The 13582-nt window shown below is 43.0% G+C and overlaps 1 long non-coding RNA gene across 1 annotated transcript in view; it reads right to left on the bottom strand.

Annotated features, from left to right (window-relative positions):
• Positions 1-12696, bottom strand: part of LOC105733909 (uncharacterized) — a 120253-nt gene extending 107557 nt beyond the window's left edge. Inside the window, exon 1 of the long non-coding RNA XR_001111369.2 lies at positions 11721-12696. This is a non-coding gene — a long non-coding RNA (uncharacterized LOC105733909). The remainder of the gene's footprint in view (positions 1-11720) is intronic.
• Positions 12697-13582: the final 886 nt, after the last annotated feature.

Genomic DNA, 13582 nt, shown 5'->3' with positions numbered 1-13582 from the left:
CCAGCCACCCATGGATAGAAGGATAATCCACAGATCCACAACATCAGCATCTCCTGGGAACTTGTAAGAATGCTGACTCTCAGGCCCCACTCTAGACTTACTGAATCAAAGCCTGCATTTTGGGGCCAGGTGCGGTGGCTCATGCCTATAATCCTAGCACTTTGGGAGGCCAAGGTAGGCAGACTGCCTGAGCTCAGGAGTTCAAGACCAGCTTGGGCAACACAGTGAAATCCCGTCTCTACTAAAATACAAAAAATTAGCCGGGTGTGGCAGCATGTACCTGTAGTTCTAGCTACTTGGGAGGCTGAGGCAAGAGAATTGCTTGAACCCTAGAAGCGGAGATTGCAATGAGCTGAGATTGTGCCACTGCACTTCAACCTGGGTGACAGAGTGAGACTCCATCTCCAAGAAAAAAAAAAAAAAAGCTCTCATTTGGGCAAGAGGCCCGAATGCTCTGAACACATTAGAGTCTGAGAAGCACAAGATTAGACCACGGACTGCTACAGGTCTGCAAAGAAGTTTCTGCTGGTCCATGGCATCGTGAGAAAAATAAGGGCAATGTATTGAGTTTTTCACACAGTTAAATATATTTAACTTAGAGTCCCATTCTTTAGTCTGAGATTATGATCTTGCTTTCATAAAGTGAAGCTTTCTTTCTTTTATACAATGAAGGTGATTTTTGGATGGTAGGTTTTCTTTGTTATTTTGCTGTTGTTTCAGTGGCCTTAGTTGGCAAAATAAACAGTTGGTATGGCAATCCGATGTGTTGTTTTTGAAATTTTACTAAGAAATCTGAGAATCATGATGAATACTAAAACACACTGCTTTCAAGTAAAATATGTGTGGATATGTGTTTTCCTGGGGCGGGGGGTGTAAATTACAAACATGTAAACACTGGTTCCCTTGGGGAGGCAGGACTGTGGACAGTGTCTGCATTTCTTTCTTCTTTTCTGAGTTACCCAAGTTTTCTGCATTGGCAGTTTAAAAAATACATTGAAGCAGAAGCTAGAGGAGTCTAAAAAAGACAGGGGTTTGGGTCAGTAGCTTAGAAAGCTGTGTCTGTTTAGGGACTCCGGACACAATGGTTATGCACGTGGATTGTGGAGGCCCGGCAGCCTGGTGCCACCCAGTAACAGCCACTTAGGAGCCAGGAGACCTCGACCAGCTCACTCAATGTCCTGGCACCTTAGGTTCTTTAGCTATAAGATAACTTACAATCATAATCATACCTAAAATGGTAGGGTCATTCCAAAGCTTAGGTATATTACCTTACCAGGATCGCTGAAACAAATTACCACAAACTAGGTGGTTTAAAACAACAGAAATTCATTCCTTTACACCTCTGGAGGTCTGAAGTCCAAAATCATACTGTGGGCAGGGCCACGTACCCTTCAAAGGTTCTAGGGGAAAATCCACACCTCTTCCAGCATCTGGTGTCTCTGGGCTTCCCTTGGCTTGTGGCTGCATCACTCCAGTCTCTGCTTCCATCTCCACAGGGACTTCTCTTCTCTCCCTGTGTTCTCCTCTGTCTTTTACAAGGACACTCCAACTGGACTTAGGGCATCCCTGGGTAACCCAGGATCATCTCTTCTTGAGATCTTTAACTTAGACACATCTGCAAAGACTCTTTTTCCAAATAAGGTCATATTCACAGGTGTGGGGGGTTAGAACGTGGGGACATCTTTTGGGAGCTACTATTCAACTTGTCAGTACAGCATATATAATTCAATTTAAAACAACATGTGACACATCGCAAGTGTAGATTTTGTCCCATTTCAGTTCCCAGTAGCTGGGAAGTTTTTGTTCTAAAATTCTCTCAGCCAGGTGTGGTGGCTCATGCCTGTAAATCTCAGCACTTTGGGAGGCTGAGGCAGGAATATCACTTGAAGCCACGAGTTCAAAACCAGCCTGGGCAGCATAGCAAGATTCCCACCTCCACAAAAAATAAAATTAGCCAAGTGTGGTAGCATATGCCTGTCGTTGCAGCTATTCAGGAGGCTGAGGCAGGTGGATCACTGGAGCCCAGGATTCTGAGGCTGCAGTGATCTGTAATTGCACCACTGCACTCCAAGCTGAGCAACGTAGGAAACAAGTTGTCAGTCACTCACTTCCAGTATCTCTTCAACCCCTGTCTCTAAGGAAATTAAATAAAATATTCTCTAAAGGCTATCGCTTGGATACAAGTCTCTTGCTTTCCAATGTCCAAACCAACTGAATTATTTGTGTTACTAAATATCTCCATCTCAAGAATCATAGTTTTAAAGAGCTCAGCATTTCTGTTCGTCATAGTTACCACTGAAAATAGAAAGAGAGGTTGAGGGAAGCATCAGAAAATCCTAAAGGAATCCTCTAGATTAAATATTAAGTATATTTATACTTAGTAAAAGTGAGCCCACAGCTCTCACAAAATTCAGTTCATTTTTCCTTTCTCCAGGTTGTCACTTTGCATTCAAATGAAAAATAACTATTCCCCAAAGAGCACAGGAGACTGTTGACCTTAGGTGTAGAACAGTTTATCGTTCAGGATGGCCTTCACTAAGGGCATCCTCTGAAGATGACTCACACAGAGAGACAACCATATCTCCCTGAATGGTCGTCCAGACCTCATGGGCAGCCTGCTAGCGACTTGGGCAAGGAGATTGCTGTCACCACCAACCAAGATCCCACCTGGACTTAAAAATGCTGAAATACCAATATTTCCTTGTAACCATCTTAGGTCTTGAGATAGGTGAGGATTTACATAAAGTTTTGCATCAGAAAGTAAATGCAGTACTTGGCCAACGGTAGGCGCTTGGCACATGTTTTATTCAATGAATGAATGAATGTGTTTGGGACTTGGAATGAGTCAAAATTTAAAATTCGTGGACTGTAGTTTCTTCAGACATGTACATTCTTCAAATATGTGATTTTTTCCCTCCAAAATAGTGGTTTTCTTCTAAATGGGAAACTGAACTGCCAGGAGAGTACATCGTTTCCACTACTTGCCGAAGGGAGTCAGTCTGCCCGCTGACGCATTTCTAGAGTCAAGACTAAGCAGAGAATTTGCCACGCAGCTTATTGAATGTGCATGGGATGGGGGGTGCCTAATCGCCCACAGGGTTGCCTCTTCCAGGAAAGCAGGCATCACATCCACATGGCACCCCATCTACTCAAACAGTACGAGGGGAGACACAAGACAGAATCCTTCTTCAAACCGTCCTAAGCAGACTTCGCTCCCTGAATTGCAAACTCAAAGATTTTTCATAGAGTGATGCAGACTTTTCACATGCATGTTCAGGAATACCTTTGTTGCTCTCACTGGCTGACTTACAGACCATGCAGGAGAAACAGCTTGTCAGTCAGTCACTTCCAGAAGCTCTTCAAACCCAACTCCCCAACACTCAGTCCATAAAATGGATATCTCTCCATGCAGATGTAGAAACATAAAGCTGTCATTTGGATATTTCAGACGGAAAATGATTATAGCCTCCTGAAAATTCAAACGACTAAGGCTGAACTTGTGGTTGTTACTTGGATTAGTAAGAAAATTGCCTCGATTCTTCCCTCAATCTGCAGTCACCTATGAATGAAGGTTACAGTGACATCCTACTATTATTAGTTATATCTCTCACTAGTGAACTCCAGAATTAAACTTCATCAACGGTGAAGCTATTTTGAAAGCAGACTTCCAGATAATTAGATCCAACAGCAACTATAAAAGTTTCAAAAGTGCCCTATGGAATGGTATCTCTGGCTAATGTTACACCCATTTTACTGGTGGTGGCTTTTTTTTTTTTTTTTTTTTTTAAATTTCAGGCTATGGGCAAGCTTTGTGAGAATGTGAAAATCAATACAAAAGGTTTGTAAGAGGTGACACGTTTGTTAATGTTTTATTGATTATGCTATTGGTTGTAAATTTTCTAACTTAATAAGGCTCAAGTTTTTTGCAGTAAAAGACAGAGGTTATTTAATTAACTGGCAACTTAATGCAAACTACTAACATGATACATTGTGACTACTTCAAAGTGACACTTAATTTATCACTCCACAAGTAGGCATGATGTCACACACACTCTTAAACACACACAGGAGAATATTATGCCCCTGAAAGGATTAGACAAGGGCAGACAGATATGAAAAGGAAAACATCCTGGTACTTAATGCAAAAGAACCTGGCAGTATGCACTTAATACTAAAAAAATACTAAATATGCACATAGCTGTTTTCTTTATAACAGAAAATTAGGAAAGGGGCTTTTTAAAAACTAAGTAAAATAACAAATGCCCATAATTCTGGCAGCATTTGTTTAAAAAAAAAAAATCATGACAATCCAAAATCTGTGTCCAGAGTGAAAACTCTGTGACTTAACCCAATGAGTTTGTGAAGTCACAATTACTTATTTCACTGTACTTAAGGAATCACATAAATCCAGTCCAGCCATGGTTTATGTCACAGTTTCCCAGAAGTGTTCAGTCCACTCTATACTATTGCATATTCACTCTACTAACGTCCTGTACTAAAATGATTTTGCTTCTCCACTGTCCACTGTTACGAGCGCAGATTCTCTCCTGAAGTAGGACACTTCAGGAGTTAGACCAAATGGTTAGACCAAAGCATCGATCAACAAAGCATTAGTGAAAACAGATCTCAGCCGGGCACGGTGGCTCATGTCTGTTATCCCAGCACTTTGGGAAGCTGAGGCGGGCGGATCACTTGAGGTCATGAGTTTGAGACCAGCCTGACCAACATGGTAAAACCCCATCTCTACTAAAAATACAAAAATTAGCCAGGCATGGTGGTGGGTGCCTGTAATCCTAGCTACTTAGAAGGCTGAGGCAGAAGAATCGCTTGAACCCAGGAGGCAGAGGTTGTAATGAGCTGACACAGTGCCACTGCACTCCAGCCTGGGTGACAAAAGGAGACTGTCTCAAAAAAATAAAAATAAAAACACTCTCTCTCCTAATACAAGTTCTTCAGGAAGGGAAATGTAGTTGACTCAGGTTCTGTTTTCTTGGTCGTTGGTTCTTTTCCTACCATAAACCCTGACACACAATATTCTATCTTTTGCAACATTCCTAGAATCACATCATGGTATTGAACTTGGAAGGGGGTGCCTATTTGCCACCATGAAACTCAGCTCTCATGTTTGCCAAGATGTAACATTGCCTTTTGAGCCACAGAAAGTAGATTAAGGCGGGTAAACACCTCTTTAACTCCCCATCATTCCCATACTAATAGTTAAACTGGCATTAATTATTTTTATCTTCTTCCAAACTTCTTTCCTTAGGAAATGATTTAAATAACTGTTTTGTAGTCACAAAAGCCTCTTGAATCACCAACTCTTCCAAGAAATTGTAAAGATTCTCATGGAATCGCTTCAATAAAGCATTTATTTCCTCCAAAGAATGGTGGAAGGGGAAGAATTACATCCTGAGCACTAATTTCCCCAATTACCATCAATGGGTTTTCTCTCTACCTGCCAGGTTAATAACCAGCCTGTTTTATCACCCCGGCCATATAAAAAGCCTCCGTGTCTGGTAATTACCTTTTCTCTCTTTTTTGGAATTATTTTTAACATGTCTTTTCAAGCCCTTTCAAACTTCCTAATGGAGCCCTCATGTGAATGTTTCAGTTTTGCCCTTCTAAATCTCACATAAGGCCTTCCAAATTCTCCACAGTAATTCTTGATTAATAAAAATTTCACTGAGACATGAGTTGCTTTCCTTCCCACTCATTTGAAGTCTCCCACAATGGCTTCTCAAAATATTTGAAAAACAATTTTCAGTAAAAATAATTCTATAAATATGTAGCCATGAAACCAGATTCCCTTTGAGCTTTACCTAGTGTTGGCTAGGTAATGCCTCCTGGAAAAGGCCCTTTTCTCTCCTTTTCTTTTATTACAGCTTTGTATCTTTTTATATTAAGAAAAAAATCCTTCAAATTTAAAAATATACATTTTAGGAATTTATACAGATGTGATAAAACTATATAAACCTTAAAGGAACAAAATTAGGAACACAGGGTGAAGTCCACCTTTTCATCGGCTAGTGGAAGAGATATGGGCTGTCCTGGGATGGTTACAAAATAAAAGTCATTGTCAAGGTCCTAGTGTTACCCCAGGTGCTAAGATTACAGCTGCTAACAAAATAAAAATAAATAAATGAATACATGAAGATATGCTTGGAACCAATACTGAAACTGAGCCATGAACCAAGATGATGACTGAAGGACACTTAGATGTTCATCTGTACAATGTGAATAATGATTTCCTATATCACAAACTTGTAATTTTTGAAACTCTGAATTCAAAAACGCTTCTTTGAAACCCTGGAAGAGCTGTATTATTGTAATAAAGAGCAGGCCCTTGCCATTAGGCAGCTGTACTTAAGTCATACTTGACACCTGCTTGCTGAGTCACCTTGGATGAGTGATTCAAACTCTAAGGGCCTCAGTTTTCCCATCTATAAAAAGCAGATAATGAGCCAGGTGTGGTGGCTCACGCCTGTAACCCCAGCACTTTGGGAAGCCAAGGCACGTTGATCACTTGAGGTCAGGAGTTTGAGACCAGCCTGGCCAACACGGTGAAACTTTATCTCTACTAAAAATACAAAAATTAGCCGGGCATAGTGGTACATGCCTGTAATCCCAGCTACCTAGAAGGCTGAGGCAGGGGAATCTCTTGAACCCAAGAGGCCAAGTTTGCAGTGAGCCAAGATCACGCACTGCACTCCAGCCTGGATGACAGAGCAAGACACTGTCTCAAAAAAATAAAATAAAATAAAAGGGTAGGGCTGAATAATGATACTTATACTTCTTCATTGGGTTGCTGTCAGGAGCAAGTAAAAAAAATATTGAGAAGCATTAGAGCAGTGCTTGGTGTATGGTGACTACTGAGTGGATATCAGCTGCTCTTCTTTTCTGGTGCACGTCCCTAGCACAAGTGTGAGGTGTAATCGATGACCAGTAACTATTCTTTTCTCTTTCCATGTCCACAAAATTATCTGCAGGCTAAATGAGGTAAGAATTTTGAATCTGCTTGGTGCGTTCTAAGGAGTTATTGAAATGAAAGGGGTGGGTTTGGCAGTGGCAGAGAGAGGGGAGAGTCAGAGAACTGGCGCTGGGGGCAGTCAGAGCCCTGCTGGGTCAGCCAGGCTGAGGCTGGGCTCTACCACATCTGCCTCTTCCCATTCAAGCCCATTAGGCCCAGGGCGACAAAAAGTGAAATGTGCCCATGCTTTGGCCAAGCCCTACTGCTTTCTAGAAGACAGAATGCATCATCTTTCAGAAGAGTTCTCAAGGAACAGTTTTCCCTAGGAAGCAGAGATGGCCCTTCCTGCCTGCCAGGGCTGCTGCTGTCTTCTCTCTGGTGGCCCCACCTGGCTGTGAGTACACTTGGGACTCCACTGCCAAGAGGGAGAAGGACACGAACAAGGCACTCCTGGAGGGCCACTGAAGAGGAAATCAGCGTCCAGCTCTGCAAGAGCAGGACAAGGCCTGTTTGAGACAAGATCAGGGTTGGGGGATGGAAAGCTCAGTGTCCTCCCATCACAGAGTGCTGGACCCTGGCCGCAGCTTGGGAGCGTCCTGTCATCAACTCCAGTGGGCTCCGCTGGTCCTTAAAGGACAGCATCTGCCTTGGGAGGTGAACACTGTATTCTTGAGGATTGTCGATATTGTCAGCAGGGGCCAAGGGTGGGCATCAGCTTGCTTTTGCGTTTGGGAAGTCACCTTCTGTGCCTTCGCAAAGGTGAGAAAGAAAAGAATTATTTTCCTTCCTGGATTTTCCATATTCAATCACTCCACAGACCCCAGGGTATGCTCTGGCTCTGCAGAGGATGAGGAGGTGTTTAAGCATCGCCTACAAAATAGGGGCAGCTTTTGCCAGAGAACTTGCTGAAAGCTGCCAAACCATGAAAGCAGAGGGACAGGTGCTTAAGGCTGAGTATCTGGGAGTTATGGCTCCATTGTCATGCTCAACACTTTCACGAAGTGTCCACTCTGGAGTAGGATTCTGAACTCAACAACTTCTTTTTTTTTGAGACAGAGTTTCACTTTTGTTGCCCAGGCTGGAGTGAAGTGGTGCAATCTCAGCTCCCTACAACCTCTGCCTCCTGGGTTCAAGCGATTCTTCTGCCTCAGCCTCCTGAGTAGCTGGGACTACAGGCGTCCGCCACCACACCCAGCTAATCTTTTGTATTTTTAGTAGAGATGGGTTTCACCATATTGGCCAGGTTGGTCTCGAACTCCTAACCTCAGATGATCCACCTGCCTTGGCCTCCTAAAGTGCTGGAATTACAAGTGTGAGCCACTGTGCCTGGCCTGAACTCCCAACTTCTTACAGTGACCTGATCATCACATGGAACACGAAGGCAGAAACAACCCATGTTCAGACTAGTTATTAAGAATAATGAGGATGGCCAGGCGCAGTGGCTTCACGCCTGTAACCCCAGCACTTTGGGAGGTCAAGGCAGGTTGATCACTTGAGGTCTGGAGTTCGAGACCAGCCTGGCCAACATGGTGAAACTCCATCTCTAGTAAAAATACAAAAATTAGCCGCGCATGGTGGTGCACACCTGTAGTTCTAGCCACTCTGGAAGCTGAGGCAGGAGAATCACTTAAACCCAGCAGGCAGAGGTTGCAGAGAGTCGAGATCATACCACTGTACTCCAGCCTGGTGACAGAGCGAGACTCTGTCTCAAAAAAAAAAAAAAAAAAGAATAACGAGGAAACAGGGAGTGCCTCTTTTAAGCTGGACGCTTCCTTGCTTAGCCTTTTGTATGCAGCCACTATGCTTTTCCTCATAGGCATCCCAGAGGGGAGGTACTATACAGCTCCCTTTTAAGAATGAGAAAACTGAAGGGTGGGGAAATGAAGGCACTGCCCAGCATTACAAAGCTATGAAGGGGGCGGGACAACCATGGATCCAAGTTCTCTGCGTCCCAAGCTTTTGTGCTATGGCACTGTACGACAGTACCTCCCTGGGAATGCAGCATCCACTTGAACAGTAGGGTGGTGAATCTGAGAGTCCGCAGCACCCACAATTCAGGAGCCTATATTTATCAATACCAGAAAGAGTACTTTTACTCAGCACTTCATGAAACCAGCAAAAAGACTCAATTGACAAAGACTTAAGCAGTAAGAACAATGGAATTTACCATGCATGTTTACATACAATAGAAGAATCTAAGCAATTTAGGGTAGACTCTGACCTTCTTTTTCCCATCATTTCAGTGATGTCCTGCCTACATCTGATGACGATGTAAATGATCCCAAATGCACTCCTTGTTTCATGTAAGCACGTTGTCTGCTCTGGAATGTCTTCTTGAACCAAGGCTCTTTTTACTAACAAATTTTAGTCCTTGCTCAAGCCCTTTTACGAATCACTTTCAAATGTTGACTCAATAACAACTGATTTCTCCAGAAATCTTTGCTTCCCTCCAACACACTATGCCACGTGTTGTCTTCAGTAGACGCACGCTCCCTGTCGGTCTGTCCAAAACGTGGGTGAGCAATCTGAGTTCTCTTGGTGGGCCTTTCTTCCCTGGGGGGCATGTTTTTCCAGACATTGTGGAAAAAGATGACAGAGAAAGCTTCCAAGAGGATTGTGGAAGGGGACCCAAATATGGAATCCCAGAGAGGGAAAGCAGCTTCCACACTGAGTGGAAGGGGACCCCTGAGGGGGAAATCCACCTGGATGTGGGGGACAGGGACTTTTAACCTGGGAGGAATTCCCTCCTTCTCCAAGCCCTTTGACCTATGAAAGGAGTTCCTTTAAGCTTCCGCTGGAGTGATTGACTTTGATAATTTTCCCATGCCTGCAAAAATTTAAACAGAAGACCTCTACTCCCTAGATGGAGAGAGGGGAGGAGGCAAGGTTATGGTGCTTGGAAGTTCTTGCCCTTGAAACTACACCGCCTTGTGGATCCGGGAAGAGAATACATTCCCTCAAGAGTACACTGAACAAAGGAGGCACACATATTTATCTTTTCCAGGCTGGCCTCTACTGCTGTGCCTTGCCTCCATTGGCTGGAGCTGGGCCTCACAATCTAAACTATGCTAATTGGCTAATACTCAGAACTTTTCTTAGAAGGGTAAAGGCAAGAGAGAACAAAGGAAAAGAGGAAGTCATTTACGAGGCAGTAACATTTCTAACTAAGGAAGGGGAATTAACTATGGGCTGAGGCCTGCCTGGGCTTGTCCAGACATGTCAGGGCAAACATCTGGGCTACGGTATGAGAACTAGGAACACAGAATATACTTTTTTCTTTATTATAACTAACAGCTATTTAGGATTATTAACAAAAGGCTTTAGAGTAAATCAACTTTTGAAGAAGCTATTATTCATCCTTAATAAGCCAAGAAGAAAGCGTTGAAGCGGAACTTCTGTTTACTTTTATTTCCTACTCTGGCCCTCGTGGATAACGACCCAGTACTGGACTGTTTTCCTTGCTGGAACCTGGTAGTCACTTCAGATTTTGCTTCAGTTGCTGCCCCTCTACAGCCACATTCCTCCCACACCCTGCCAGCCGCTTTCCCCATCACCCCCGCTTTCTGCACACACGCCAGTGTTCTACGCAGCCTTGGAAATGACCTTGGCCAAACTTTCTAGCCTGACAAGAAAAACAGTCTTGATCCCTTAGGTGGGTGTCGTTTCACCTCATCTGCCTAAGCAGGGCATTTTCTTGAAAACAACTCGTTATTTGGGCTCTACATGGTTAAGATGTCTCTGCTAAACAAAACAAGGGGCAGAATAAATCCAGAGCTCTATAAATACCAAAGATTGAGCCGTGGAAAAGATCAGAACACACACATTTCTAAATGAACTACACCGGAGGTTAACTGAAGCATTCCGCGTCTAAATATAATGAACCTATAAAATAATGACTACGGTGATAAAACTAAAATACTTCCAGGTGTTAACTATTGATCCCTTCTCATGAAAGCATTATTGCAGCCATTTAGTGAGTAGTACTAGGTTGTTATGTCTCTCCTGTCTGGTCCATTTTCTCGTATTTCCTTGTACTGTCCCTCCCCATTTGTGCTGGCCACCTCGGTATGCACTCTGCGCCTGCCAGAACAGACCCTTTCTGACACTGATATATGAACCCAGTATAGTCTTTGCCGGTCTCTCTGTCTGTCTACAATTTCTGAAATCCATCCCCGAACGGGAATGTTCCCTGCGGCAGCCACACCAAGTTTGCAGTTGCATTTCTATTGCTCTTGTTCTTCCTGTTCCATTTGATGCTGTACAAACCTGACCCAAGTAGAACTGTAGACGGAGCTACCTTCACTGTGTCAGCCTTCAGTGCAAACCATCCACTTAAGGGACCCTGTTTCTGCAGAGAAGGGAGCTTCATAGACTTCCCTGGCTTAGGTGAACAAAAAGATGTCTTCTTTAGCTAAGAATTTTGTTCCCCTCCATGGCCCACTGTTCATCCTCTCAAGTGGTTTCTGATCTCTCCTGCCAACAAACAACCTTTCCTTAAAAATGGATGGATGGACTCTAGCAGGCCAAGCTGCTACTGCACTACTTAACCACACTGCCAGAAGGGAAGATACAGAAACTCAAGTTCTTATAGGCCAGGTGTATCTGTTTTTTAGTGCTACTGTAACAAATTACCACGAACTAAGAGGCTTATCACAACACACATTTCTAATTTTACCATTCTAGAAGTCAGAAGTCTCGAATGGGGTGACAGAGCTGCCTGCTGCAAGCTCTAGGGGTGAATCCATTTCCTTACCTTTTCCAGCTTCCAGAGGCCAGCTGCACGTGTTGGCTTTTTATCTCCAAAGCCAGCAGCAGTGTCTTCAGATCTCTTCTCTCTCCAACCCTGACGCTCTTGCTTCCCTCTTATAAGGACCCCTGTAATTACATTGGGCCCCCCCAGGATAATCAGAGTGATTTCTCCATCTCAAGATCCCTAATTATATCTGGAAAGTCCTTCCGCTACGTAAGGAAACATATTCACAGGTTCCAGGTATTAGGAGAGGAACATATTTGGGAGGCCAATATTCTGCCTGCAATCCTACTGAGAAACATAAACGTCTAATAGAAAGCATTGCAGATTCTTAGACCATCAGGATACCTATGAAGTGCACCTGAACGATCAACCAACACCCTCATACACAGAAGAGGGAAACTCAGCCCCAGAGAGGCAAAATGCTTGCCACATACACACAGCAGCTTAGGGGCCTGGCAGGGTCTAGAATCCAGCACTTGACTCCCAGGCCAGTGCTCTCCACAAAACAATCCGACTCAACAATCAGTCAGTCTTTTCCACTACGCATTCTCTCCTCCTGCTTTTAAAAAGAGCCACGTTGGCAGATGGAGCCTCTGAGTTTCCCGGCTGCTTCTGGGACAGCAGGCTTCTCTTGAAGCTGAGCGCCAGGCATTGTGCAGTCACGTTCTTTGAAGAGCCTTTTCTTTCATCTCTGCTCAGAATAGTACCTGCCATCACGTTAGCCTCGGAAACTTCAGTGAGGATCCAAAGGATGGGTAAATTTATCACCTGGTGAACTGACCTACATTCTGCTTAATTGTTTTTGGCCTGACCATTACCCCAGGCATCAGAGTCAAAAGGAATAAAAGCGATGGTTACATCTAAATGCATAGAGATTTTTATGGCTCTGGTTGATCTCCCAAATTGCTAATTGTCAGGAAGAAATTTAAAGGTAAAAGACTCTTAACATGGAGTTAATTTTACAAAAGAAAACACACTTCTGCTGATGCTTCAGGAAAAAGATGAACCGGGCATTTCTCGGGGACAAGATCATCGGGTCTATTTCAGCGGATCTTTTATTATGACATGTTGGGTCACGTTTTATTTTATTACAAAAATGACTAAATCGGGTGCCATATCATTCTTATACATAAGCGTTTTGCAAAAGACATAGTTTTCTCTGTAATTTACAAAATGTACCACATTATCAGAAATAATTGGAGAAACAAAGGTTTTTCTGAAACGAACTGAAGATGTCAAAAGATATTTAAGATGTTTCTAAGGTCACTGTCAAATGCATATTATCTCTGTTTTTTTAATGTTTCAGTTGTAAAATCTTTTTGGAGAGATTCAAAAAGACATTCACTTCCTCCTGATCTGATCATTTTGTACATTTGGCAGCTGTTGAGTTTCATTTTTTAATGCGTTTCCAATGGAGATGTACATAGCGTGGTTTGTTTAATATAATTTGTTGTTTATGTTTCAGTATTCATGATATTATCTGCCTACATGTGCAAAAAGGAGCTGGGTGAATAACTGTTTTTGTTTTTCTTCTTTCTTTTAAAAAAATTTTTAATTCAACATGGTTTTTTTTTCCCCACGTCTCGCAAAATATCATCAGAACTGGTAGAGTTTGCACATTTCAGCAAAAGAATGATGCTTCTTCAGATCTCTCCAAACAGCTCCCAGACCTCAGATTACTATGATAAATGTAGGATAGGTATAATTTCAGCATGATAAATGCCACATCAAGAGAAGCTTTTGTTTAGTAAAGCGATTTTCATGTCCCGGTTGCAAGGAGCTAAGTTACTAATCTGAACACAGCAGGGTTTACACACAGCTGTCCATTTGCATCCTCCAACACCATGGACACCTCAGACTAA

The sequence above is a fragment of the Aotus nancymaae genome, unplaced genomic scaffold (genome assembly GCF_030222135.1).
Source record: "Aotus nancymaae isolate 86718 unplaced genomic scaffold, 86718_ANA_hifiasm-v0.15.2.pri h1tg000051l, whole genome shotgun sequence".
Classification (NCBI taxonomy): Eukaryota; Metazoa; Chordata; class Mammalia; order Primates; family Aotidae; genus Aotus; species Aotus nancymaae.
Note: the sequence above shows the minus strand (reverse complement) of the source record. Positions and strands in the feature narration are given on the sequence as shown.